A 25,598-nucleotide genomic window follows, 5' to 3' on the forward strand; every position below is an offset into this window, starting at 1 on the left:
AACCATGATGCCAGAGTAAGAGTTAGGACCTTAACCAATAGGCCACAGAAAGAGTTAGGAACTTAACCATGATGCCAGAGTAAGAGTTAAGACATTAACCATTAGTTCAGAGTAAGAGTTAAGACCTTAACCATGATGCCAGAGTAAGAGTCTAAGACCTTAACCATTAGTCCAGAGTAAGAGTTAAGACCTTAACCATTAGTCCAGAGTAAGAATTAAGACCTTAACCATTAGCCCAGAGTAATAGTTAAGACCTTAACCATTAGTCCAGAGTAAGAGTTAAGACCTTAACCATTAGTCCAGAGTAAGAGTTAAGACCTTAACCATTATTCCAGAGTAAGAGTCTAAGACCTTAACCATGATGCCAGAGTCAGAGTTAAGACCTTAACCATTAGTCCAGAGTAAGAGTTAAGACCTTAACCATGATGCCAGAGTAAGAGTTAAGACCTTAACCATGATGCCAGAGTAAGAGTCTAAGACCATAACCATTAGTCCAGAGTAAGAGTTAAGACCTTAACCATGATGCCAGAGTAAGAGTTAAGACCTTAACCATTAGTCCAGAGTAAGAGTTAAGACCTTAACCATGATGCCAGAGTAAGAGTTAAGACCTTAACCATTAGTCCAGAGTAAGATTTAAGACCTTAACCATGATGCCAGAGTATGAGTCTAAGACCTTAACCATGATGCCAGAGTAAGAGTTAAGACCTTAACCATTAGTCCATAGTAAGAGTTAAGACCTTAACCATGATGCCGGAGTAAGAGTTAAGATCTTAACCATGATGCCGGAGTAAGAGTTAAGACCTTAACCATTAGTCCAGAGTAAGAGTTAAGACCTTAACCATTAGTCCAGAGTAAGAGTTAAGACCTTAACCATGATGCCAGAGTAAGAGTTAAGACCTTAACAATGATGCCAGAGTAAGAGTTAAGACCTTAACCATGATGCCAGAGTAAGAGTCTAAGTCCTTAACCATTAGTCCAGAGTAAGAGTCTAAGACCTTAACCATTAGTCAAGAGTAAGAGTTAAGACCTTAACCATTAGTCCAGAGTAAGAGTTAAGACCTTAACCATGATGCCAGAGTAAGAGTTAAGACCTTAACCATGAGTACAGAGTAAGAGTCTAAGACCTTAACCATTAGTCCAGAGTAAGAGTTAAGACCTTAACCATTAGTCCAGAGTAAGAGTTCAGACCTTAACCATTAGTCCAGAGTAAGAGTTAAGACCTTAACCATGATGCCAGAGTAAGAGTTAAGACCTTAACCTTGATGCCAGAGAAAGAGTCTAAGACCTTAACCATGATGCCAGAGTAAGAGTCTAAGACCTTAACCATTAGCCCAGAGTAAGAGTCATGACCTTAACCATTAGTCCAGAGTAAGAGTTAAGACCTTAACCATTAGTCCAGAGTAAGAGTCTAAGACCTTAACGATTAGTCCAGAGTAAGAGTTAAGACCTTAACCATTAGTCCAGAGTAAGAGTCTAAGACCTTAACCATGATGCCAGAGTAAGAGTTAAGACCTTAACTATTAGTCCAGATTAAGAGTCTAAGACCTTAACCATTAGTCCAGAGTAAGAGTCTAAGACCTTAACCATGATGCCAGAGTAAGAGTTAAGACCTTAACCATTAGTCCAGAGTAAGAGTTAAGACCTTAACCATGATGCCAGAGTAAGAGTTAAGACCTTAACCATGAGTACAGAGTAAGAGTTAAGACCTTAACCATGATGCCAGAGTAAGAGTTAAGACCTTAACCATTAGTCCAGAGTAAGATTTAAGACCTTAACCATGATGCCAGAGTATGAGTCTAAGACCTTAACCATGATGCCAGAGTAAGAGTTAAGACCTTAACCATGATGCCGGAGTAAGAGTTAAGACCTTAACCATTAGTCCAGAGTAAGAGTTAAGACCTTAACCATTAGTCCAGAGTAAGAGTTAAGACCTTAACCATGATGCCAGAGTAAGAGTTAAGACCTTAACAATGATGCCAGAGAAAGAGTTAAGACCTTAACCATGATGCCAGAGTAAGAGTCTAAGACCTTAACCATTAGTCCAGAGTAAGAGTCTAAGACCTTAACCATTAGTCAAGAGTAAGAGTTAAGACCTTAACCATTAGTCCAGAGTAAGAGTTAAGACCTTAACCATGATGCCAGAGTAAGAGTTAAGACCTTAACCATGAGTACAGAGTAAGAGTCTAAGACCTTAACCATTAGTCCAGAGTAAGAGTTAAGACCTTAACCATTAGTCCAGAGTAAGAGTTCAGACCTTAACCATTAGTCCAGAGTAAGAGTTAAGACCTTAACCATGATGCCAGAGTAAGAGTTAAGACCTTAACCTTGATGCCAGAGAAAGAGTCTAAGACCTTAACCATGATGCCAGAGTAAGAGTCTAAGACCTTAACCATTAGCCCAGAGTAAGAGTCATGACCTTAACCATTAGTCCAGAGTAAGAGTTAAGACCTTAACCATTAGTCCAGAGTAAGAGTCTAAGACCTTAACGATTAGTCCAGAGTAAGAGTTAAGACCTTAACCATTAGTCCAGAGTAAGAGTCTAAGACCTTAACCATGATGCCAGACTAAGAGTTAAGACCTTAACCATTAGTCCAGATTAAGAGTCTAAGACCTTAACCATTAGTCCAGAGTAAGAGTTAAGACCTTAACCATGATGCCAGAGTAAGAGTTAAGACCTTAACCATTAGTCCAGAGTAAGAGTTAAGACCTTAACCATTAGTCCAGAGTAAGAGTTAAGACCTTAACCATGATGCCAGAGTAAGAGTTAAGACCTTAACCATGAGTACAGAGTAAGAGTTAAGACCTTAACCATGATGCCAGAGTGAAAGTTAAGACCTTAACCATGACGCCAGAGTAAGAGTTGAGACATTAACCAGTAGTCCAGAGTAAGAGTCTAAGACCTTATCCATGATGCCAGAGTAAGAGTCTAAGACCTTAACCATTAGTCCAGAGGAAGAGATAAGACCTTAACCATTAGTCCAGAGTAAGAGTTAAGACCTTAACCATTAGTCCAGAGTAAGAGTCTAAGACCTTAACCATGATGCCAGAGTAAGAGTTAAGACCTTAACCATTAGTCCGAAGTAAGAGTTAAGACCTTAACCATGATGCCAGAGTATGAGTATAAGACCTTAACCATGAAGCCAGAGTAAGAGTTAAGACCTTAACCATTAGTCCAGAGTAAGAGTTAAGACCTTAACCATGATGCCAGAGTTAAGACCTTAACCATGATGCCAGAGTAAGAGTTTTGACCATAACCATTAGTCCAGAGTAAGAGTTAAGACCTTAACCATTAGTCCAGAGTTAGAGTTAAGACGTTAACCATGATGCCAGAGTAAGAGTTAAGACCTTAACGATGATGCCAGAGTAAGAGTTAAGACCTTAACCATTAGTCCAGAGTAAGAGTTAAGACCTTAACCATTAGTCCAGAGTAAGAGTTAAGACCTTAACCATTAGCCCAGAGTAAGAGTTAAGACCTTAACCATTAGTCCAGAGTAAGAGTTAAGACCTTAACCGTGATGCCAGAGTAAGAGTTAAGACCTTAACCATTATTCCAGAGTAAGAGTCTAAGACCTTAACCATGATGCCAGAGTAAGAGTTAAGACCTTAACCATTAGTCCAGAGTAAGATTTAAGACCTTAACCATGATGCCAGAGTATGAGTCTAAGACCTTGACCATGATGCCAGAGTAAGAGTTAAGACCTTAACCATTAGTCCAGAGTAAGAGTTAAGACCTTAACCATGATGCCGGAGTAAGAGTTAAGACCTTAACCATTAGTCCAGAGTAATAGTTAAGACCTTAACCATTAGTCCAGAGTAAGAGTTAAGACCTTAACCGTGATGCCAGAGTAAGAGTTAAGACCTTAACCATTATTCCAGAGTAAGAGTCTAAGACCTTAACCATGATGCCAGAGTCAGAGTTAAGACCTTAACCATTAGTCCAGAGCAAGAGTTAAGACCTTAACCATGATGCCAGAGTAAGAGTTAAGACCTTAAACATGATGCCAGAGTAAGAGTCTAAGACCATAACCATTAGTCCAGAGTAAGAGTTAAGACCTTAACCATGATGCCAGAGTAAGAGTTAAGACCTTAACCATTAGTCCAGAGTAAGAGTTAAGACCTTAACCATGATGCCAGAGTAAGAGTTAAGACCTTAACCATTAGTCCAGAGTAAGATTTAAGACCTTAACCATGATGCCAGAGTATGAGTCTAAGACCTTAACCATGATGCCAGAGTAAGAGTTAAGACCTTAACCATTAGTCCAGAGTAAGAGTTAAGACCTTAACCATGATGCCGGAGTAAGAGTTAAGACCTTAACCATTAGTCCAGAGTAAGAGTTAAGACCTTAACCATTAGTCCAGAGTAAGAGTTAAGACCTTAACCATGATGCCAGAGTAAGAGTTAAGACCTTAACCATGATGCCAGAGTAAGAGTCTAAGACCTTAACCATTAGTCCAGAGTAAGAGTCTAAGACCTTAACCATTAGTCAAGAGTAAGAGTTAAGACCTTAACCATTAGTCCAGAGTAAGAGTTAAGACCTTAACCATGATGCCAGAGTAAGAGTTAAGACCTTAACCATGAGTACAGAGTTAGAGTCTAAGACCTTAACCATTAGTCCAGAGTAAGAGTTAAGACCTTAACGATTAGTCCAGAGTAAGAGTTAAGACCTTAACCATTAGTCCAGAGTAAGAGTCTAAGACCTTAACCATGATGCCAGACTAAGAGTTAAGACCTTAACCATTAGTCCAGATTAAGAGTCTAAGACCTTAACCATTAGTCCAGAGTAAGAGTTAAGACCTTAACCATGATGCCAGAGTAAGAGTTAAGACCTTAACCATTAGTCCAGAGTAAGAGTTAAGACCTTAACCATTAGTCCAGAGTAAGAGTTAAGACCTTAACCATGATGCCAGAGTAAGAGTTAAGACCTTAACCATGAGTACAGAGTAAGAGTTAAGACCTTAACCATGATGCCAGAGTGAAAGTTAAGACCTTAACCATGACGCCAGAGTAAGAGTTAAGACATTAACCAGTAGTCCAGAGTAAGAGTCTAAGACCTTATCCATGATGCCAGAGTAAGAGTCTAAGACCTTAACCATTAGTCCAGAGGAAGAGATAAGACCTTAACCATTAGTCCAGAGTAAGAGTTAAGACCTTAACCATTAGCCCAGAGTAAGAGTTAAGACCTTAACCATTAGTCCAGAGTAAGAGTCTAAGACCTTAACCATGATGCCAGAGTAAGAGTTAAGACCTTAACCATTAGTCCGAAGTTAGAGTTAAGACCTTAACCATGATGCCAGAGTATGAGTATAAGACCTTAACCATGAAGCCAGAGGAAGAGTTAAGACCTTAACCATTAGTCCAGAGTAAGAGTTAAGACCTTAACCATGATGCCAGAGTTAAGACCTTAACCATGATGCCAGAGTAAGAGTTAAGACCATAACCATTAGTCCAGAGTAAGAGTTAAGACCTTAACCATTAGTCCAGAGTTAGAGTTAAGACGTTAACCATGATGCCAGAGTAAGAGTTAAGACCTTAACGATGATGCCAGAGTAAGAGTTAAGACCTTAACCATTAGTCCAGAGTAAGAGTTAAGACCTTAACCATTAGTCCAGAGTAAGAGTTAAGACCTTAACCATTAGCCCAGAGTAAGAGTTAAGACCTTAACCATTAGTCCAGAGTAAGAGTTAAGACCTTAACCGTGATGCCAGAGTAAGAGTTAAGACCTTAACCATTATTCCAGAGTAAGAGTCTAAGACCTTAACCATGATGCCAGAGTAAGAGTTAAGACCTTAACCATTAGTCCAGAGTAAGATTTAAGACCTTAACCATGATGCCAGAGTATGAGTCTAAGACCTTAACCATGATGCCAGAGTAAGAGTTAAGACCTTAACCATTAGTCCAGAGTAAGAGTTAAGACCTTAACCATGATGCCGGAGTAAGAGTTAAGACCTTAACCATTAGTCCAGAGTAAGATTTAAGACCTTAACCATTAGTCCAGAGTTAGAGTTAAGACCTTAACCATGATGCCAGAGTAAGAGTTAAGACCTTAACGATGATGCCAGAGTAAGAGTTAAGACCTTAACCATTAGTCCAGAGTAAGAGTTAAGACCTTAACCATTAGTCCAGAGTAAGAGTTAAGACCTTAACCATTAGCCCAGCGTAAGAGTTAAGACCTTAACCATTAGTCCAGAGTAAGAGTTAAGACCTTAACCGTGATGCCAGAGTAAGAGTTAAGACCTTAACCATGATGCCAGAGTAAGAGTCTAAGACCTTAACCATGATGCCAGAGTAAGAGTTAAGACCTTAACCATTAGTCCAGAGTAAGATTTAAGACCTTAACCATGATGCCAGAGTATGAGTCTAAGACCTTAACCATGATGCCAGAGTAAGAGTTAAGACCTTTACCATTAGTCCAGAGTAAGAGTTAAGACCTTAACCATTAGTCCAGAGTAAGAGTTAAGACCTTAACCATGATGCCAGAGTAAGAGTTAAGACCTTAACAATGATGCCAGAGTAAGAGTTAAGACCTTAACCATGATGCCAGAGTAAGAGTCTAAGACCTTAACCATTAGTCCAGAGTAAGAGTTAAGACCTTAACCATTAGTCAAGAGTAAGAGTTAAGACCTTAACCATTAGTCCAGAGTAAGAGTTAAGACCTTAACCATGATGCCAGAGTAAGAGTTAAGACCTTAACCATCAGTACAGAGTAAGAGTCTAAGACCTTAACCATTAGTCCAGAGTAAGAGTTCAGACCTTAACCATTAGTCCAGAGTAAGAGTTAAGACCTTAAACATGATGCCAGAGTAAGAGTTAAGACCTTAACCTTGATGCCAGAGAAAGAGTCTAAGACCTTAACCATGATGCCAGAGTAAGAGTCTAAGACCTTAACCATTAGGCCAGAGTAAGAGTCATGACCTTAACCATTAGTCCAGAGTAAGAGTTAAGACCTTAACCAATAGTCCAGAGTAAGAGTTAATACCTTAACCATGATGCCAGAGTAAGAGTTAAGACCTTAACCATTAGTCTAGAGTAAGAGTTAAGACCTTAACCATGATGCCAGAGTAAGAGTTAAGACCTTAACGATGATGCCAGAGTAAGAGTTAAGACCTTAACCATGATGCCAGAGTAAGAGTCTAAGACCTTAACCTTTAGTCCAGAGTAAGAGTTAAGACCTTAACCATTAGTCAAGAGTAAGAGTTAAGACCTTAACCATTAGTCCAGAGTAAGAGTTAAGACCTTAACCATGATGCCAGAGTAAGAGTTAAGACCTTAACCATTAGTCCAGAGTAAGAGTTAAGACCTTAACCATTAGTCCAGAGTAAGAGTTAAGACCTTAACCATTAGTCCAGAGTAAGAGTTAAGACCTTAACCATTAGTCCAGAGTGTGAGTTAAGACCTTAACCATTAGTCCAGAGTAAGAGTCTAAGACCTTAACCATGACGGCAGAGTAAGAGTTAAGACCTTAACCATTAGTCCAGAGTAAGAGTTAAGACCTTAACCATTAGTCCAGAGTAAGAGTTAAGACCTTAACCATTAGTCCAGAGTAAGAGTTAAGACCTTAACCATGATGCCAGAGTAAGAGTTAAGACCTTAACCATTAGTCCAGAGTAAGAGTTAAGACCTTAACGATGATGCCAGAGTAAGAGTTAAGACCTTAACGATGATGCCAGAGTAAGAGTTAAGACCTTAACCATTAGTCCAGAGTAAGAGTTAAGACCTTAACCATTAGTCCAGAGTAAGAGTCTAAGACCCTAACCATGATGCCAGAGTAAGAGTTAAGCCCCTAACCATTAGTCCAGAGTAAGACTTAAGACCTTAACCATGATGCCAGAGTATGAGTCTAAGACTTTAACCATGATGCCAGAGTAAGAGTTAAGACCTTAACCATTAGTCCAGAGTAAGAGTTAAGACCTTAACCATGATGGCAGAGTAAGAGTTAAGACCTTAACCATTAGTCCAGAGTAAGAGTTAAGACCTTAACCATTAGTCCAGAGTAAGAGTTAAGACCTTAACCATGATGCCAGAGTAAGAGTTAATACCTTAACCATGATGCCAGAGTAAGAGTTAAGACCTTAACCATTAGTCCAGAGTAAGAGTTAAGACCTTAACCATGATGCCAGAGTAAGAGTTAAGACCTTAACGATGATGCCAGAGTAAGAGTTAAGACCTTAACCATGATGCCAGAGTAAGAGTCTAAGACCTTAACCATTAGTCCAGAATAAGAGTTAAGACCTTAACCATTAGTCAAGAGTAAGAGTTAAGACCTTAACCATTAGTCCAGAGTAAGAGTTAAGTCCTTAACCATGATGCCAGAGTAAAAGTTAAGACCTTAACCATTAGTCCAGATTAAGAGTTAAGACCTTAACCATTAGTCCAGAGTAAGTCTAAGACCTTAACCATTAGTCCAGAGTATGAAGTAAGACCTTAACCATTAGTCCAGAGTAAGAGTCTAAGACCTTAACCATGATGCCAGAGTAAGAGTTAACACCTTAACCATTAGTCGAGAGTAAGAGTCTAAGACCTTAACCATTAGTCCAGAGTAAGAGTTAAGACCTTAACCATTAGTCCAGAGTAAGAGTTCAGACCTTAACCATTAGTCCAGAGTAAGAGTTAAGACCTTAACCATGATGCCAGAGTAAGAGTTAAGACCTTAACCATTAGTCCAGAGTAAGAGTCTAAGACCTAAACCATGATGCCAGAGTAAGAGTTAAGACCTAAACCATGATGCCAGAGTAAGAGTTAAGACCTTAACCATTAGTCTGGAGTAAGAGTTAAGACCCTAACCATTAGTCCAGAGTAAGAGTTAAGACCTTAACCATGATGCCAGAGTAAGAGTTAAGACCTTAACCATTAGTCCAGAGTAAGAGTTAAGACCTTAACCATTAGTCCAGAGTAAGAGTTAAGACCTTAACCATGATGCCAGAGTAAGAGTTAAGACCTTAACCATGAGTACAGAGTAAGAGTTAAGACCTTAACCATGATGCCAGAGTGAGAGTTAAGACCTTAACCATGATGCCAGAGTAAGAGTTAAGACATTAACCAGTAGTCCAGAGTAAGAGTCTAAGACCTTATTCATGATGCCAGAGTAAGAGTCTAAGACCTTAACCATTAGTCCAGAGTAAGAGATAAGACCTTAACCATTAGTCCAGAGTAAGAGTTAAGACCTTAACCATTAGCCCAGAGTAAGAGTTAAGACCTTAACCATTAGTCCAGAGTAAGAGTTAATACCTTAACCATGATGCCAGAGTAAGAGTTAAGACCTTAACCATTAGTCCAGAGTAAGAGTTAAGACCTTAACCATTAGTCCAGAGTAAGAGTCGAAGACCTTAACCATGATGCCAGAGTAAGAGTTAAAACCTTAACCATTAGTTTAGAGTAAGAGTTAAGATCTTAACCATTAGTCCAGAGTAAGAGTTAAGACCTTAACCATTAGTCCAGAGTAAGAGGTAAGACCTTAACCATTAGTCCAGAGTAAGAGTTAAGACCTTAACCATTAGTCCAGAGTAAGAGTTCAGACCTTAACCATTAGTCCAGAGTAAGAGTTAAGACCTTAACCATGATGCCAGAGTAAGAGTTCAGACCTTAACCATTAGTCCAGAGTAAGAGTTAGGACCTTAACCATGATGCCAGAGTAAGAGTTAAGACGTTAACCATTAGTCCAGAGTAAGAGTCTAAGACCTAAACCATTAGTCCAGAGTAAGAGTTAAGACCTTAACCATTAGTCCAGAGTAAGAGTTCAGACCTTAACCATTAGTCCAGAGTAAGAGTTAAGACCTTAACCATTAGTCCAGAGTAAGAGTTCAGACCTTAACCATTAGTCCCGAGTAAGAGTTAAGACCTTAACCATGATGCCAGAGTAAGAGTTAAGACCTTAACCATTAGTCCAGAGTAAGAGTCTAAGACCTAAACCATGATGCCAGAGTAAGAGTTAAGACCTAAACCATGATGCCAGAGTAAGAGTTAAGACCTTAACCATTAGTCCGGAGTAAGAGTTAAGACCTTAACCATTAGTCCAGAGTAAGAGTTAAGACCTTAACCATGATGCCAGAGTAAGAGTTAAGACCTTAACCATTAGTCCAGAGTAAGAGTTAAGACCTTAACCATTAGTCCAGAGTAAGAGTGAAGACCTTAACCATGATGCCAGAGTAAGGGTTAAGACCTTAACCATGAGTACAGAGTAAGAGTTAAGACCTTAACCATGATGCCAGAGTGAGAGTTAAGACCTTAACCATGATGCCAGAGTAAGAGTTAAGACATTAACCAGTAGTCCAGAGTAAGAATCTAAGACCTTATTCATGATGCCAGAGTAAGAGTCTAAGACCTTAACCATTAGTCCAGAGTAAGAGATAAGACCTTAACCATTAGTCCAGAGAAAGAGTTAAGACCTTAACCATTAGTCCAGAGTAAGAGTTAAGACCTTAACCATTAGCTCAGAGTAAGAGTTAAGACCTTAACCATTAGTCCAGAGTAAGAGTTAAGACCTTAACCATGATGCCAGAGTAAGAGTTAAGACCTTAACCATTAGTCCAGAGTAAGAGTTAGGAACTTAACCATTAGTCCAGAGTAAGAGTCGAAGACCTTAACCATGATGCCAGACTAAGAGTTAAAACCTTAACCATTAGTCTAGAGTAAGAGTTAAGATCTTAACCATTAGTCCAGAGTAAGAGTTAAGACCTTAACCATTAGTCCAGAGTAAGAGTTAAGACCTTAACCATTAGTCCAGAGTAAGAGTCTAAGACCTTAACCATGATGCCAGAGTAAGAGTTAAGACCTTAACCATTAGTCCAGATTAAGAGTCTAAGACCTTAACCATTAGTCCAGAGTAAGAGTTAAGACCTTAACCATGATGCCAGAGTAAGAGTTAAAACCTTAACCATTAGTCCAGAGTAAGAGTTAAGACCTTAACCATTAGCCCAGAGTAAGAGTTAAGACCTTAACCATTAGTCCAGAGTAAGAGTTAAGACCTTAACCGTGATGCCAGAGTAAGAGTTAAGACGTTAACCATTAGTCCAGAGTAAGAGTTAAGACCTTAACCATGATGCCAGAGTAAGAGTTAAGACCTTAACCATAATGCCAGAGTAAGAGTTAGGACCTTAACCAATAGGCCACAGAAAGAGTTAGGAACTTAACCATGATGCCAGAGTAAGAGTTAAGACATTAACCATTAGTTCAGAGTAAGAGTTAAGACCTTAACCATGATGCCAGAGTAAGAGTCTAAGACCTTAACCATTAGTCCAGAGTAAGAGTTAAGACCTTAACCATTAGTCCAGAGTAAGAGTTAAGACCTTAAACATGATGCCAGAGTAAGAGTCTAAGACCATAACCATTAGTCCAGAGTAAGAGTTAAGACCTTAACCATGATGCCAGAGTAAGAGTTAAGACCTTAACCATTAGTCCAGAGTAAGAGTTAAGACCTTAACCATGATGCCAGAGTAAGAGTTAAGACCTTAACCATTAGTCCAGAGTAAGATTTAAGACCTTAACCATGATGCCAGAGTATGAGTCTAAGACCTTAAGCATGATGCCAGAGTAAGAGTTAAGACCTTAACCATTAGTCCAGAGTAAGAGTTAAGACCTTAACCATGATGCCGGAGTAAGAGTTAAGACCTTAACCATTAGTCCAGAGTAAGAGTTAAGACCTTAACCATGATGCCAGAGTAAGAGTTAAGACCTTAACAATGATGCCAGAGTAAGAGTTAAGACCTTAACCATTAGTCCAGAGTAAGAGTTCAGACCTTAACCATTAGTCCAGAGTAAGAGTTAAGACCTTAACCATGATGCCAGAGTAAGAGTTAAGACCTTAACCATGAGTACAGAGTAAGAGTTAAGACCTTAACCATGATGCCAGAGTGAAAGTTAAGACCTTAACCATGACGCCAGAGTAAGAGTTAAGACATTAACCAGTAGTCCAGAGTAAGAGTCTAAGACCTTATCCATGATGCCAGAGTAAGAGTCTAAGACCTTAACCATTAGTCCAGAGGAAGAGATAAGACCTTAACCATTAGTCCAGAGTAAGAGTTAAGACCTTAACCATTAGCCCAGAGTAAGAGTTAAGACCTTAACCATTAGTCCAGAGTAAGAGTCTAAGACCTTAACCATGATGCCAGAGTAAGAGTTAAGACCTTAACCATTAGTCCAGAGTAAGAGTTAAGACCTTAACCATGATGCCAGAGTAAGAGTTAAGACCTTAACCATGATGCCAGAGTAAGAGTTAGGACCTTAACCAATAGGCCACAGAAAGAGTTAGGAACTTAACCATGATGCCAGAGTAAGAGTTAAGACATTAACCATTAGTTCAGAGTAAGAGTTAAGACCTTAACCATGATGCCAGAGTAAGAGTCTAAGACCTTAACCATTAGTCCAGAGTAAGAGTTAAGACCTTAACCATTAGTCCAGAGTAAGAATTAAGACCTTAACCATTAGCCCAGAGTAATAGTTAAGACCTTAACCATTAGTCCAGAGTAAGAGTTAAGACCTTAACCATTAGTCCAGAGTAAGAGTTAAGACCTTAACCATTATTCCAGAGTAAGAGTCTAAGACCTTAACCATGATGCCAGAGTCAGAGTTAAGACCTTAACCATTAGTCCAGAGTAAGAGTTAAGACCTTAACCATGATGCCAGAGTAAGAGTTAAGACCTTAACCATGATGCCAGAGTAAGAGTCTAAGACCATAACCATTAGTCCAGAGTAAGAGTTAAGACCTTAACCATGATGCCAGAGTAAGAGTTAAGACCTTAACCATTAGTCCAGAGTAAGAGTTAAGACCTTAACCATGATGCCAGAGTAAGAGTTAAGACCTTAACCATTAGTCCAGAGTAAGATTTAAGACCTTAACCATGATGCCAGAGTATGAGTCTAAGACCTTAACCATGATGCCAGAGTAAGAGTTAAGACCTTAACCATTAGTCCATAGTAAGAGTTAAGACCTTAACCATGATGCCGGAGTAAGAGTTAAGATCTTAACCATGATGCCGGAGTAAGAGTTAAGACCTTAACCATTAGTCCAGAGTAAGAGTTAAGACCTTAACCATTAGTCCAGAGTAAGAGTTAAGACCTTAACCATGATGCCAGAGTAAGAGTTAAGACCTTAACAATGATGCCAGAGTAAGAGTTAAGACCTTAACCATGATGCCAGAGTAAGAGTCTAAGTCCTTAACCATTAGTCCAGAGTAAGAGTCTAAGACCTTAACCATTAGTCAAGAGTAAGAGTTAAGACCTTAACCATTAGTCCAGAGTAAGAGTTAAGACCTTAACCATGATGCCAGAGTAAGAGTTAAGACCTTAACCATGAGTACAGAGTAAGAGTCTAAGACCTTAACCATTAGTCCAGAGTAAGAGTTAAGACCTTAACCATTAGTCCAGAGTAAGAGTTCAGACCTTAACCATTAGTCCAGAGTAAGAGTTAAGACCTTAACCATGATGCCAGAGTAAGAGTTAAGACCTTAACCTTGATGCCAGAGAAAGAGTCTAAGACCTTAACCATGATGCCAGAGTAAGAGTCTAAGACCTTAACCATTAGCCCAGAGTAAGAGTCATGACCTTAACCATTAGTCCAGAGTAAGAGTTAAGACCTTAACCATTAGTCCAGAGTAAGAGTCTAAGACCTTAACGATTAGTCCAGAGTAAGAGTTAAGACCTTAACCATTAGTCCAGAGTAAGAGTCTAAGACCTTAACCATGATGCCAGAGTAAGAGTTAAGACCTTAACTATTAGTCCAGATTAAGAGTCTAAGACCTTAACCATTAGTCCAGAGTAAGAGTCTAAGACCTTAACCATGATGCCAGAGTAAGAGTTAAGACCTTAACCATTAGTCCAGAGTAAGAGTTAAGACCTTAACCATGATGCCAGAGTAAGAGTTAAGACCTTAACCATGAGTACAGAGTAAGAGTTAAGACCTTAACCATGATGCCAGAGTAAGAGTTAAGACCTTAACCATTAGTCCAGAGTAAGATTTAAGACCTTAACCATGATGCCAGAGTATGAGTCTAAGACCTTAACCATGATGCCAGAGTAAGAGTTAAGACCTTAACCATGATGCCGGAGTAAGAGTTAAGACCTTAACCATTAGTCCAGAGTAAGAGTTAAGACCTTAACCATTAGTCCAGAGTAAGAGTTAAGACCTTAACCATGATGCCAGAGTAAGAGTTAAGACCTTAACAATGATGCCAGAGAAAGAGTTAAGACCTTAACCATGATGCCAGAGTAAGAGTCTAAGACCTTAACCATTAGTCCAGAGTAAGAGTCTAAGACCTTAACCATTAGTCAAGAGTAAGAGTTAAGACCTTAACCATTAGTCCAGAGTAAGAGTTAAGACCTTAACCATGATGCCAGAGTAAGAGTTAAGACCTTAACCATGAGTACAGAGTAAGAGTCTAAGACCTTAACCATTAGTCCAGAGTAAGAGTTAAGACCTTAACCATTAGTCCAGAGTAAGAGTTCAGACCTTAACCATTAGTCCAGAGTAAGAGTTAAGACCTTAACCATGATGCCAGAGTAAGAGTTAAGACCTTAACCTTGATGCCAGAGAAAGAGTCTAAGACCTTAACCATGATGCCAGAGTAAGAGTCTAAGACCTTAACCATTAGCCCAGAGTAAGAGTCATGACCTTAACCATTAGTCCAGAGTAAGAGTTAAGACCTTAACCATTAGTCCAGAGTAAGAGTCTAAGACCTTAACGATTAGTCCAGAGTAAGAGTTAAGACCTTAACCATTAGTCCAGAGTAAGAGTCTAAGACCTTAACCATGATGCCAGACTAAGAGTTAAGACCTTAACCATTAGTCCAGATTAAGAGTCTAAGACCTTAACCATTAGTCCAGAGTAAGAGTTAAGACCTTAACCATGATGCCAGAGTAAGAGTTAAGACCTTAACCATTAGTCCAGAGTAAGAGTTAAGACCTTAACCATTAGTCCAGAGTAAGAGTTAAGACCTTAACCATGATGCCAGAGTAAGAGTTAAGACCTTAACCATGAGTACAGAGTAAGAGTTAAGACCTTAACCATGATGCCAGAGTGAAAGTTAAGACCTTAACCATGACGCCAGAGTAAGAGTTAAGACATTAACCAGTAGTCCAGAGTAAGAGTCTAAGACCTTATCCATGATGCCAGAGTAAGAGTCTAAGACCTTAACCATTAGTCCAGAGGAAGAGATAAGACCTTAACCATTAGTCCAGAGTAAGAGTTAAGACCTTAACCATTAGTCCAGAGTAAGAGTCTAAGACCTTAACCATGATGCCAGAGTAAGAGTTAAGACCTTAACCATTAGTCCGAAGTAAGAGTTAAGACCTTAACCATGATGTCAGAGTATGAGTATAAGACCTTAACCATGAAGCCAGAGTAAGAGTTAAGACCTTAACCATTAGTCCAGAGTAAGAGTTAAGACCTTAACCATGATGCCAGAGTTAAGACCTTAACCATGATGCCAGAGTAAGAGTTTTGACCATAACCATTAGTCCAGAGTAAGAGTTAAGACCTTAACCATTAGTCCAGAGTTAGAGTTAAGACGTTAACCATGATGCCAGAGTAAGAGTTAAGACCTTAACGATGATGCCAGAGTAAGAGTTAAGACCTTAACCATTAGTCCAGAGTAAGAGTTAAGACCTTAACCATTAGTCCAGAGTAAGAGTTAAGACCTTAACCATTAGCCCAGAGTAAGAGTTAAGACCTTAACCATTAGTCCAGAGTAAGAGTTAAGACCTTAACCGTGATGCCAGAGTAAGAGTTAAGACCTTAACCATTATTCCAGAGTAAGAGTCTAAGACCTTAACCATGATGCCAGAGTAAGAGTTAAGACCTTAACCATTAGTCCAGAGTAAGATTTAAGACCTTAACCATGATGCCAGAGTATGAGTCTAAGACCTTGACCATGATGCCAGAGTAAGAGTTAAGACCTTAACCATTAGTCCAGAGTAAGAGTTAAGACCTTAACCATGATGCCGGAGTAAGAGTTAAGACCTTAACCATTAGTCCAGAGTAAGAGTTAAGACCTTAACCATTAGTCCAGAGTTAGAGTTAAGACCTTAACCATGATGCCAGAGTAAGAGTTAAGACCTTAACGATGATGCCAGAGTAAGAGTTAAGACCTTAACCATTAGTCCAGAGTAAGAGTTAAGACCTTAACCATTAGTCCAGAGTAAGAGTTAAGACCTTAACCATTAGCCCAGCGTAAGAGTTAAGACCTTAACCATTAGTCCAGAGTAAGAGTTAAGACCTTAACCGTGATGCCAGAGTAAGAGTTAAGACCTTAACCATGATGCCAGAGTAAGAGTCTAAGACCTTAACCATGATGCCAGAGTAAGAGTTAAGACCTTAACCATTAGTCCAGAGTAAGATTTAAGACCTTAACCATGATGCCAGAGTATGAGTCTAAGACCTTAACCATGATGCCAGAGTAAGAGTTAAGACCTTAACCATTAGTCCAGAGTAAGAGTTAAGACCTTAACCATGATGCCAGAGTGAAAGTTAAGACCTTAACCATGACGCCAGAGTAAGAGTTAAGACATTAACCAGTAGTCCAGAGTAAGAGTCTAAGACCTTATCCATGATACCAGAGTAAGAGTCTAAGACCTTAACCATTAGTCCAGAGGAAGAGATAAGACCTTAACCATTAGTCCAGAGTAAGAGTTAAGACCTTAACCATTAGCCCAGAGTAAGAGTTAAGACCTTAACCATTAGTCCAGAGTAAGAGTCTAAGACCTTAACCATGATGCCAGAGTAAGAGTTAAGACCTTAACCATTAGTCCAGAGTAAGAGTTAAGACCTTAACCATGATGCCAGAGTAAGAGTTAAGACCTTAACCATGATGCCAGAGTAAGAGTTAGGACCTTAACCAATAGGCCACAGAAAGAGTTAGGAACTTAACCATGATGCCAGAGTAAGAGTTAAGACATTAACCATTAGTTCAGAGTAAGAGTTAAGACCTTAACCATGATGCCAGAGTAAGAGTCTAAGACCTTAACCATTAGTCCAGAGTAAGAGTTAAGACCTTAACCATTAGTCCAGAGTAAGAATTAAGACCTTAACCATTAGCCCAGAGTAATAGTTAAGACCTTAACCATTAGTGCAGAGTAAGAGTTAAGACCTTAACCATTAGTCCAGAGTAAGAGTTAAGACCTTAACCATTATTCCAGAGTAAGAGTCTAAGACCTTAACCATGATGCCAGAGTCAGAGTTAAGACCTTAACCATTAGTCCAGAGTAAGAGTTAAGACCTTAACCATGATGCCAGAGTAAGAGTTAAGACCTTAACCATGATGCCAGAGTAAGAGTCTAAGACCATAACCATTAGTCCAGAGTAAGAGTTAAGACCTTAACCATGATGCCAGAGTAAGAGTTAAGACCTTAACCATTAGTCCAGAGTAAGAGTTAAGACCTTAACCATGATGCCAGAGTAAGAGTTAAGACCTTAACCATTAGTCCAGAGTAAGATTTAAGACCTTAACCATGATGCCAGAGTATGAGTCTAAGACCTTAACCATGATGCCAGAGTAAGAGTTAAGACCTTAACCATTAGTCCATAGTAAGAGTTAAGACCTTAACCATGATGCCGGAGTAAGAGTTAAGACCTTAACCATGATGCCGGAGTAAGAGTTAAGACCTTAACCATTAGTCCAGAGTAAGAGTTAAGACCTTAACCATTAGTCCAGAGTAAGAGTTAAGACCTTAACCATGATGCCAGAGTAAGAGTTAAGACCTTAACAATGATGCCAGAGTAAGAATTAAGACCTTAACCATGATGCCAGAGTAAGAGTCTAAGTCCTTAACCATTAGTCCAGAGTAAGAGTCTAAGACCTTAACCATTAGTCAAGAGTAAGAGTTAAGACCTTAACCATTAGTCCAGAGTAAGAGCTAAGACCTTAACCATGATGCCAGAGTAAGAGTTAAGACCTTAACCATGAGTACAGAGTAAGAGTCTAAGACCTTAACCATTAGTCCAGAGTAAGAGTTAAGACCTTAACCATTAGTCCAGAGTAAGAGTTCAGACCTTAACCATTAGTCCAGAGTAAGAGTTAAGACCTTAACCATGATGCCAGAGTAAGAGTTAAGACCTTAACCTTGATGCCAGAGAAAGAGTCTAAGACCTTAACCATGATGCCAGAGTAAGAGTCTAAGACCTTAACCATTAGCCCAGAGTAAGAGTCATGACCTTAACCATTAGTCCAGAGTAAGAGTTAAGACCTTAACCATTAGTCCAGAGTAAGAGTCTAAGACCTTAACGATTAGTCCAGAGTAAGAGTTAAGACCTTAACCATTAGTCCAGAGTAAGAGTCTAAGACCTTAACCATGATGCCAGAGTAAGAGTTAAGACCTTAACCATTAGTCCAGATTAAGAGTCTAAGACCTTAACCATTAGTCCAGAGTAAGAGTCTAAGACCTTAACCATGATGCCAGAGTAAGAGTTAAGACCTTAACCATTAGTCCAGAGTAAGAGTTAAGACCTTAACCATTAGTCCAGAGTAAGAGTTAAGACCTTAACCATGATGCCAGAGTAAGAGTTAAGACCTTAACCATGAGTACAGAGTCAGAGTTAAGACCTTAACCATGATGCCAGAGTAAGAGTTAAGACCTTAACCATTAGTCCAGAGTAAGATTTAAGACCTTAACCATGATGCCAGAGTATGAGTCTAAGACCTTAACCATGATGCCAGAGTAAGAGTTAAGACCTTAACCATGATGCCGGAGTAAGAGTTAAGACCTTAACCATTAGTCCAGAGTAAGAGTTAAGACCTTAACCATTAGTCCAGAGTAAGAGTTAAGACCTTAACCATGATGCCAGAGTAAGAGTTAAGACCTTAACAATGATGCCAGAGTAAGAGTTAAGACCTTAACCATGATGCCAGAGTAAGAGTCTAAGACCTTAACCATTAGTCCAGAGTAAGAGTCTAAGACTTTAACCATTAGTCAAGAGTAAGAGTTAAGACCTTAACCATTAGTCCAGAGTAAGAGTTAAGACCTTAACCATGATGCCAGAGTAAGAGTTAAGACCTTAACCATGAGTACAGAGTAAGAGTCTAAGACCTTAACCATTAGTCCAGAGTAAGAGTTAAGACCTTAACCATTAGTCCAGAGTAAGAGTTCAGACCTTAACCATTAGTCCAGAGTAAGAGTTAAGACCTTAACCATGATGCCAGAGTAAGAGTTAAGACCTTAACCTTGATGCCAGAGAAAGAGTCTAAGACCTTAACCATGATGCCAGAGTAAGAGTCTAAGACCTTAACCATTAGCCCAGAGTAAGAGTCATGACCTTAACCATTAGTCCAGAGTAAGAGTTAAGACCTTAACCATTAGTCCAGAGTAAGAGTCTAAGACCTTAACGATTAGTCCAGAGTAAGAGTTAAGACCTTAACCATTAGTCCAGAGTAAGAGTCTAAGACCTTAACCATGATGCCAGACTAAGAGTTAAGACCTTAACCATTAGTCCAGATTAAGAGTCCAAGACCTTAACCATTAGTCCAGAGTAAGAGTTAAGACCTTAACCATGATGCCAGAGTAAGAGTTAAGACCTTAACCATTAGTCCAGAGTAAGAGTTAAGACCTTAACCATGATGCCAGAGTAAGAGTTAAGACCTTAACCATGAGTACAGAGTAAGAGTTAAGACCTTAACCATGATGCCAGAGTGAAAGTTAAGACCTTAACCATGACGCCAGAGTAAGAGTTAAGACATTAACCAGTAGTCCAGAGTAAGAGTCTAAGACCTTATCCATGATGCCAGAGTAAGAGTCTAAGACCTTAACCATTAGTCCAGAGGAAGAGATAAGACCTTAACCATTAGTCCAGAGTAAGAGTTAAGACCTTAACCATTAGCCCAGAGTAAGAGTTAAGACCTTAACCATTAGTCCAGAGTAAGAGTCTAAGACCTTAACCATGATGCCAGAGTAAGAGTTAAGACCTTAACCATTAGTCCGAAGTAAGAGTTAAGACCTTAACCATGATGCCAGAGTATGAGTATAAGACCTTAACCATGAAGCCAGAGTAAGAGTTAAGACCTTAACCATTAGTCCAGAGTAAGAGTTAAGACCTTAACCATGATGCCAGAGTTAAGACCTTAACCATGATGCCAGAGTAAGAGTTAAGACCATAACCATTAGTCCAGAGTAAGAGTTAAGACCTTAACCATTAGTCCAGAGTTAGAGTTAAGACGTTAACCATGATGCCAGAGTAAGAGTTAAGACCTTAACGATGATGCCAGAGTAAGAGTTAAGACCTTAACCATTAGTCCAGAGTAAGAGTTAAGACCTTAACCATTAGTCCAGAGTAAGAGTTAAGACCTTAACCATTAGCCCAGAGTAAGAGTTAAGACCTTAACCATTAGTCCAGAGTAAGAGTTAAGACCTTAACCGTGATGCCAGAGTAAGAGTTAAGACCTTAACCATTATTCCAGAGTAAGAGTCTAAGACCTTAACCATGATGCCAGAGTAAGAGTTAAGACCTTAACCATTAGTCCAGAGTAAGATTTAAGACCTTAACCATGATGCCAGAGTATGAGTCTAAGACCTTAACCATGATACCAGAGTAAGAGTTAAGACCTTAACCATTAGTCCAGAGTAAGAGTTAAGACCTTAACCATGATGCCGGAGTAAGAGTTAAGACCTTAACCATTAGTCCAGAGTAAGAGTTAAGACCTTAACCATTAGTCCAGAGTTAGAGTTAAGACCTTAACCATGATGCCAGAGTAAGAGTTAAGACCTTAACGATGATGCCAGAGTAAGAGTTAAGACCTTAACCATTAGTCCAGAGTAAGAGTTAAGACCTTAACCATTAGTCCAGAGTAAGAGTTAAGACCTTAACCATTAGCCCAGCGTAAGAGTTAAGACCTTAACCATTAGTCCAGAGTAAGAGTTAAGACCTTAACCGTGATGCCAGAGTAAGAGTTAAGACCTTAACCATGATGCCAGAGTAAGAGTCTAAGACCTTAACCATGATGCCAGAGTAAGAGTTAAGACCTTAACCATTAGTCCAGAGTAAGATTTAAGACCTTAACCATGATGCCAGAGTATGAGTCTAAGACCTTAACCATGATGCCAGAGTAAGAGTTAAGACCTTAACCATTAGTCCAGAGTAAGAGTTAAGACCTTAACCATGATGCCGGAGTAAGAGTTAAGACCTTAACCATTAGTCCAGAGTAAGAGTTAAGACCTTAACCATGATGCCAGAGTAAGAGTTAAGACCTTAACAATGATGCCAGAGTAAGAGTTAAGACCTTAACCATGATGCCAGAGTAAGAGTCTAAGACCTTAACCATTAGTCCAGAGTAAGAGTTAAGACCTTAACCATTAGTCAAGAGTAAGAGTTAAGACCTTAACCATTAGTCCAGAGTAAGAGTTAAGACCTTAACCATGATGCCAGAGTAAGAGTTAAGACCTTAACCATCAGTACAGAGTAAGAGTCTAAGACCTTAACCATTAGTCCAGAGTAAGAGTTCAGACCTTAACCATTAGTCCAGAGTAAGAGTTAAGACCTTAAACATAATGCCAGAGTAAGAGTTAAGACCTTAACCTTGATGCCAGAGAAAGAGTCTAAGACCTTAACCATGATGCCAGAGTAAGAGTCTAAGACCTTAACCATTAGGCCAGAGTAAGAGTCATGACCTTAACCATTAGTCCAGAGTAAGAGTTAAGACCTTAACCAATAGTCCAGAGTAAGAGTTAATACCTTAACCATGATGCCAGAGTAAGAGTTAAGACCTTAACCATTAGTCTAGAGTAAGAGTTAAGACCTTAACCATGATGCCAGAGTAAGAGTTAAGACCTTAACCATGATGCCAGAGTAAGAGTCTAAGACCTTAACCATTAGTCCAGAGTAAGAGTTAAGACCTTAACCATTAGTCAAGAGTAAGAGTTAAGACCTTAACCATTAGTCCAGAGTAAGAGTTAAGACCTTAACCATGATGCCAGAGTAAGAGTTAAGACCTTAACCATTAGTCCAGAGTAAGAGTTAAGACCTTAACCATTAGTCCAGAGTAAGAGTTAAGACCTTAACCATTAGTCCAGAGTAAGAGTTAAGACCTTAACCATTAGTCCAGAGTGTGAGTTAAGACCTTAACCATTAGTCCAGAGTAAGAGTCTAAGACCTTAACCATGATGGCAGAGTAAGAGTTAAGACCTTAACCATTAGTCCAGAGTAAGAGTTAAGACCTTAACCATTAGTCCAGAGTAAGAGTTAAGACCTTAACCATGATGCCAGAGTAAGAGTTAAGACCTTAACCATTAGTCCAGAGTAAGAGTTAAGACCTTAACGATGATGCCAGAGTAAGAGTTAAGACCTTAACGATGATGCCAGAGTAAGAGTGAAGACCTTAACCATTAGTCCAGAGTAAGAGTTAAGACCTTAACCATTAGTCCAGAGTAAGAGTTAAGACCTTAACAATGATGCCAGAGTAAGAGTTAAGACCTTAACCATGATGCCAGAGTAAGAGTCTAAGACCTTAACCATTAGTCCAGAGTAAGAGTTAAGACCTTAACCATTAGTCAAGAGTAAGAGTTAAGACCTTAACCATTAGTCCAGAGTAAGAGTTAAGACCTTAACCATGATGCCAGAGTAAGAGTTAAGACCTTAACCATCAGTACAGAGTAAGAGTCTAAGACCTTAACCATTAGTCCAGAGTAAGAGTTCAGACCTTAACCATTAGTCCAGAGTAAGAGTTAAGACCTTAAACATGATGCCAGAGTAAGAGTTAAGACCTTAACCTTGATGCCAGAGAAAGAGTCTAAGACCTTAACCATGATGCCAGAGTAAGAGTCTAAGACCTTAACCATTAGGCCAGAGTAAGAGTCATGACCTTAACCATTAGTCCAGAGTAAGAGTTAAGACCTTAACCAATAGTCCAGAGTAAGAGTTAATACCTTAACCATGATGCCAGAGTAAGAGTTAAGACCTTAACCATTAGTCTAGAGTAAGAGTTAAGACCTTAACCATGATGCCAGAGTAAGAGTTAAGACCTTAACGATGATGCCAGAGTAAGAGTTAAGACCTTAACCATGATGCCAGAGTAAGAGTCTAAGACCTTAACCATTAGTCCAGAGTAAGAGTTAAGACCTTAACCATTAGTCAAGAGTAAGAGTTAAGACCTTAACCATTATTCCAGAGTAAGAGTTAAGACCTTAACCATGATGCCAGAGTAAGAGTTAAGACCTTAACCATTAGTCCAGAGTAAGAGTTAAGACCTTAACCATTAGTCCAGAGTAAGAGTTAAGACCTTAACCATTAGTCCAGAGTAAGAGTTAAGACCTTAACCATTAGTCCAGAGTGTGAGTTAAGACCTTAACCATTAGTCCAGAGTAAGAGTCTAAGACCTTAACCATGATGGCAGAGTAAGAGTTAAGACCTTAACCATTAGTCCAGAGTAAGAGTTAAGACCTTAACCATTAGTCCAGAGTAAGAGTTAAGACCTTAACCATGATGCCAGAGTAAGAGTTAAGACCTTAACCATTAGTCCAGAGTAAGAGTTAAGACCTTAACGATGATGCCAGAGTAAGAGTTAAGACCTTAACGATGATGCCAGAGTAAGAGTGAAGACCTTGACCATTAGTCCAGAGTAAGAGTTAAGACCTTAACCATTAGTCCAGAGTAAGAGTCTAAGACCCTAACCATGATGCCAGAGTAAGAGTTAAGCCCCTAACCATTAGTCCAGAGTAAGACTTAAGACCTTAACCATGATGCCAGAGTATGAGTCTAAGACTTTAACCATGATGCCAGAGTAAGAGTTAAGACCTTAACCATTAGTCCAGAGTAAGAGTTAAGACCTTAACCATGATGGCAGAGTAAGAGTTAAGACCTTAACCATTAGTCCAGAGTAAGAGTTAAGACCTTAACCATTAGTCCAGAGTAAGAGTTAAGACCTTAACCGTGATGCCAGAGTAAGAGTTAATACCTTAACCATGATGCCAGAGTAAGAGTTAAGACCTTAACGATGATGCCAGAGTAAGAGTTAAGACCTTAACCATGATGCCAGAGTAAGAGTCTAAGACCTTAACGATGATGCCAGAGTAAGAGTTAAGACCTTAACCATGATGCCAGAGTAAGAGTCTAAGACCTTAACCATTAGTCCAGAGTAAGAGTTAAGACCTTAACCATTAGTCAAGAGTAAGAGTTAAGACCTTAACCATTAGTCCAGAGTAAGAGTTAAGACCTTAATCATGATGCCAGAGTAAAAGTTAAGACCTTAACCATTAGTCCAGAGTAAGAGTTAAGACCTTAACCATTAGTCCAGAGTAAGAGTTAAGACCTTAACCATGATGCCAGAGTAAAAGTTAAGACCTTAACCATTAGTCCAGAGTAAGAGTTAAGACCTTAACCATGATGCCAGAGTAAGAGTTAAGACCTTAACGATGATGCCAGAGTAAGAGTTAAGACCTTAACCATGATGCCAGAGTAAGAGTCTAAGACATTAACCATTAGTCCAGAGTAAGAGTTAAGACCTTAACCATTAGTCAAGAGTAAGAGTTAAGACCTTAACCATTAGTCCAGAGTAAGAGTTAAGACCTTAACCATGATGCCAGAGTAAAAGTTAAGACCTTAACCATTAGTCCAGAGTAAGAGTTAAGACCTTAACCATTAGTCCAGAGTAAGAGTCTAAGACCTTAACCATTAGTCCAGAGTATGAAGTAAGACCTTAACCATTAGTCCACAGTAAGAGTCTAAGACCTTAACCATGATGCCAGAGTAAGAGTTAAGACCTTAACCATTAGTCGAGAGTAAGAGTCTAAGACCTTAACCATTAGTCCAGAGTAAGAGTTAAGACCTTAACCATTAGTCCAGAGTAAGAGTTCAGACCTTAACCATTAGTCCAGAGTAAGAGTTAAGACCTTAACCATGATGCCAGAGTAAGAGTTAAGACCTTAACCATTAGTCCAGAGTAAGAGTCTAAGACCTAAACCATGATGCCAGAGTAAGAGTTAAGACCTAAACCATGATGCCAGAGTAAGAATTAAGACCTTAACCATTAGTCTGGAGTAAGAGTTAAGACCCTAACCATTAGTCCAGAGTAAGAGTTAAGACCTTAACCATGATGCCAGAGTAAGAGTTAAGACCTTAACCATTAGTCCAGAGTAAGAGTTAAGACCTTAACCATTAGTCCAGAGTAAGAGTTAAGACCTTAACCATGATGCCAGAGTAAGAGTTAAGACCTTAACCATGAGTACAGAGTAAGAGTTAAGACCTTAACCATGATGCCAGAGTGAGAGTTAAGACCTTAACCATGATGCCAGAGTAAGAGTTAAGACATTAACCAGTAGTCCAGAGTAAGAGTCTAAGACCTTATTCATGATGCCAGAGTAAGAGTCTAAGACCTTAACCATTAGTCCAGAGTAAGAGATAAGACCTTAACCATTAGTCCAGAGTAAGAGTTAAGACCTTAACCATTAGCCCAGAGTAAGAGTTAAGACCTTAACCATTAGTCCAGAGTAAGAGTTAAGACCTTAACCATTAGTCCAGAGTAAGAGTTAAGACCTTAATCATGATGCCAGAGTAAGAGTTAAGACCTTAACCATTAGTCCAGAGTAAGAGTCTAAGACCTTAACCATGATGCCAGAGTAAGAGTCTAAAACCATAACCATTAGTCCAGAGTAAGAGTTAAGACCTTAACCATGATGCCAGAGTAAGAGT

This window comes from Triturus cristatus, chromosome 10, assembly GCF_964204655.1.
Source record: "Triturus cristatus chromosome 10, aTriCri1.1, whole genome shotgun sequence".
In the NCBI taxonomy this organism is placed as follows: Eukaryota; Metazoa; Chordata; class Amphibia; order Caudata; family Salamandridae; genus Triturus; species Triturus cristatus.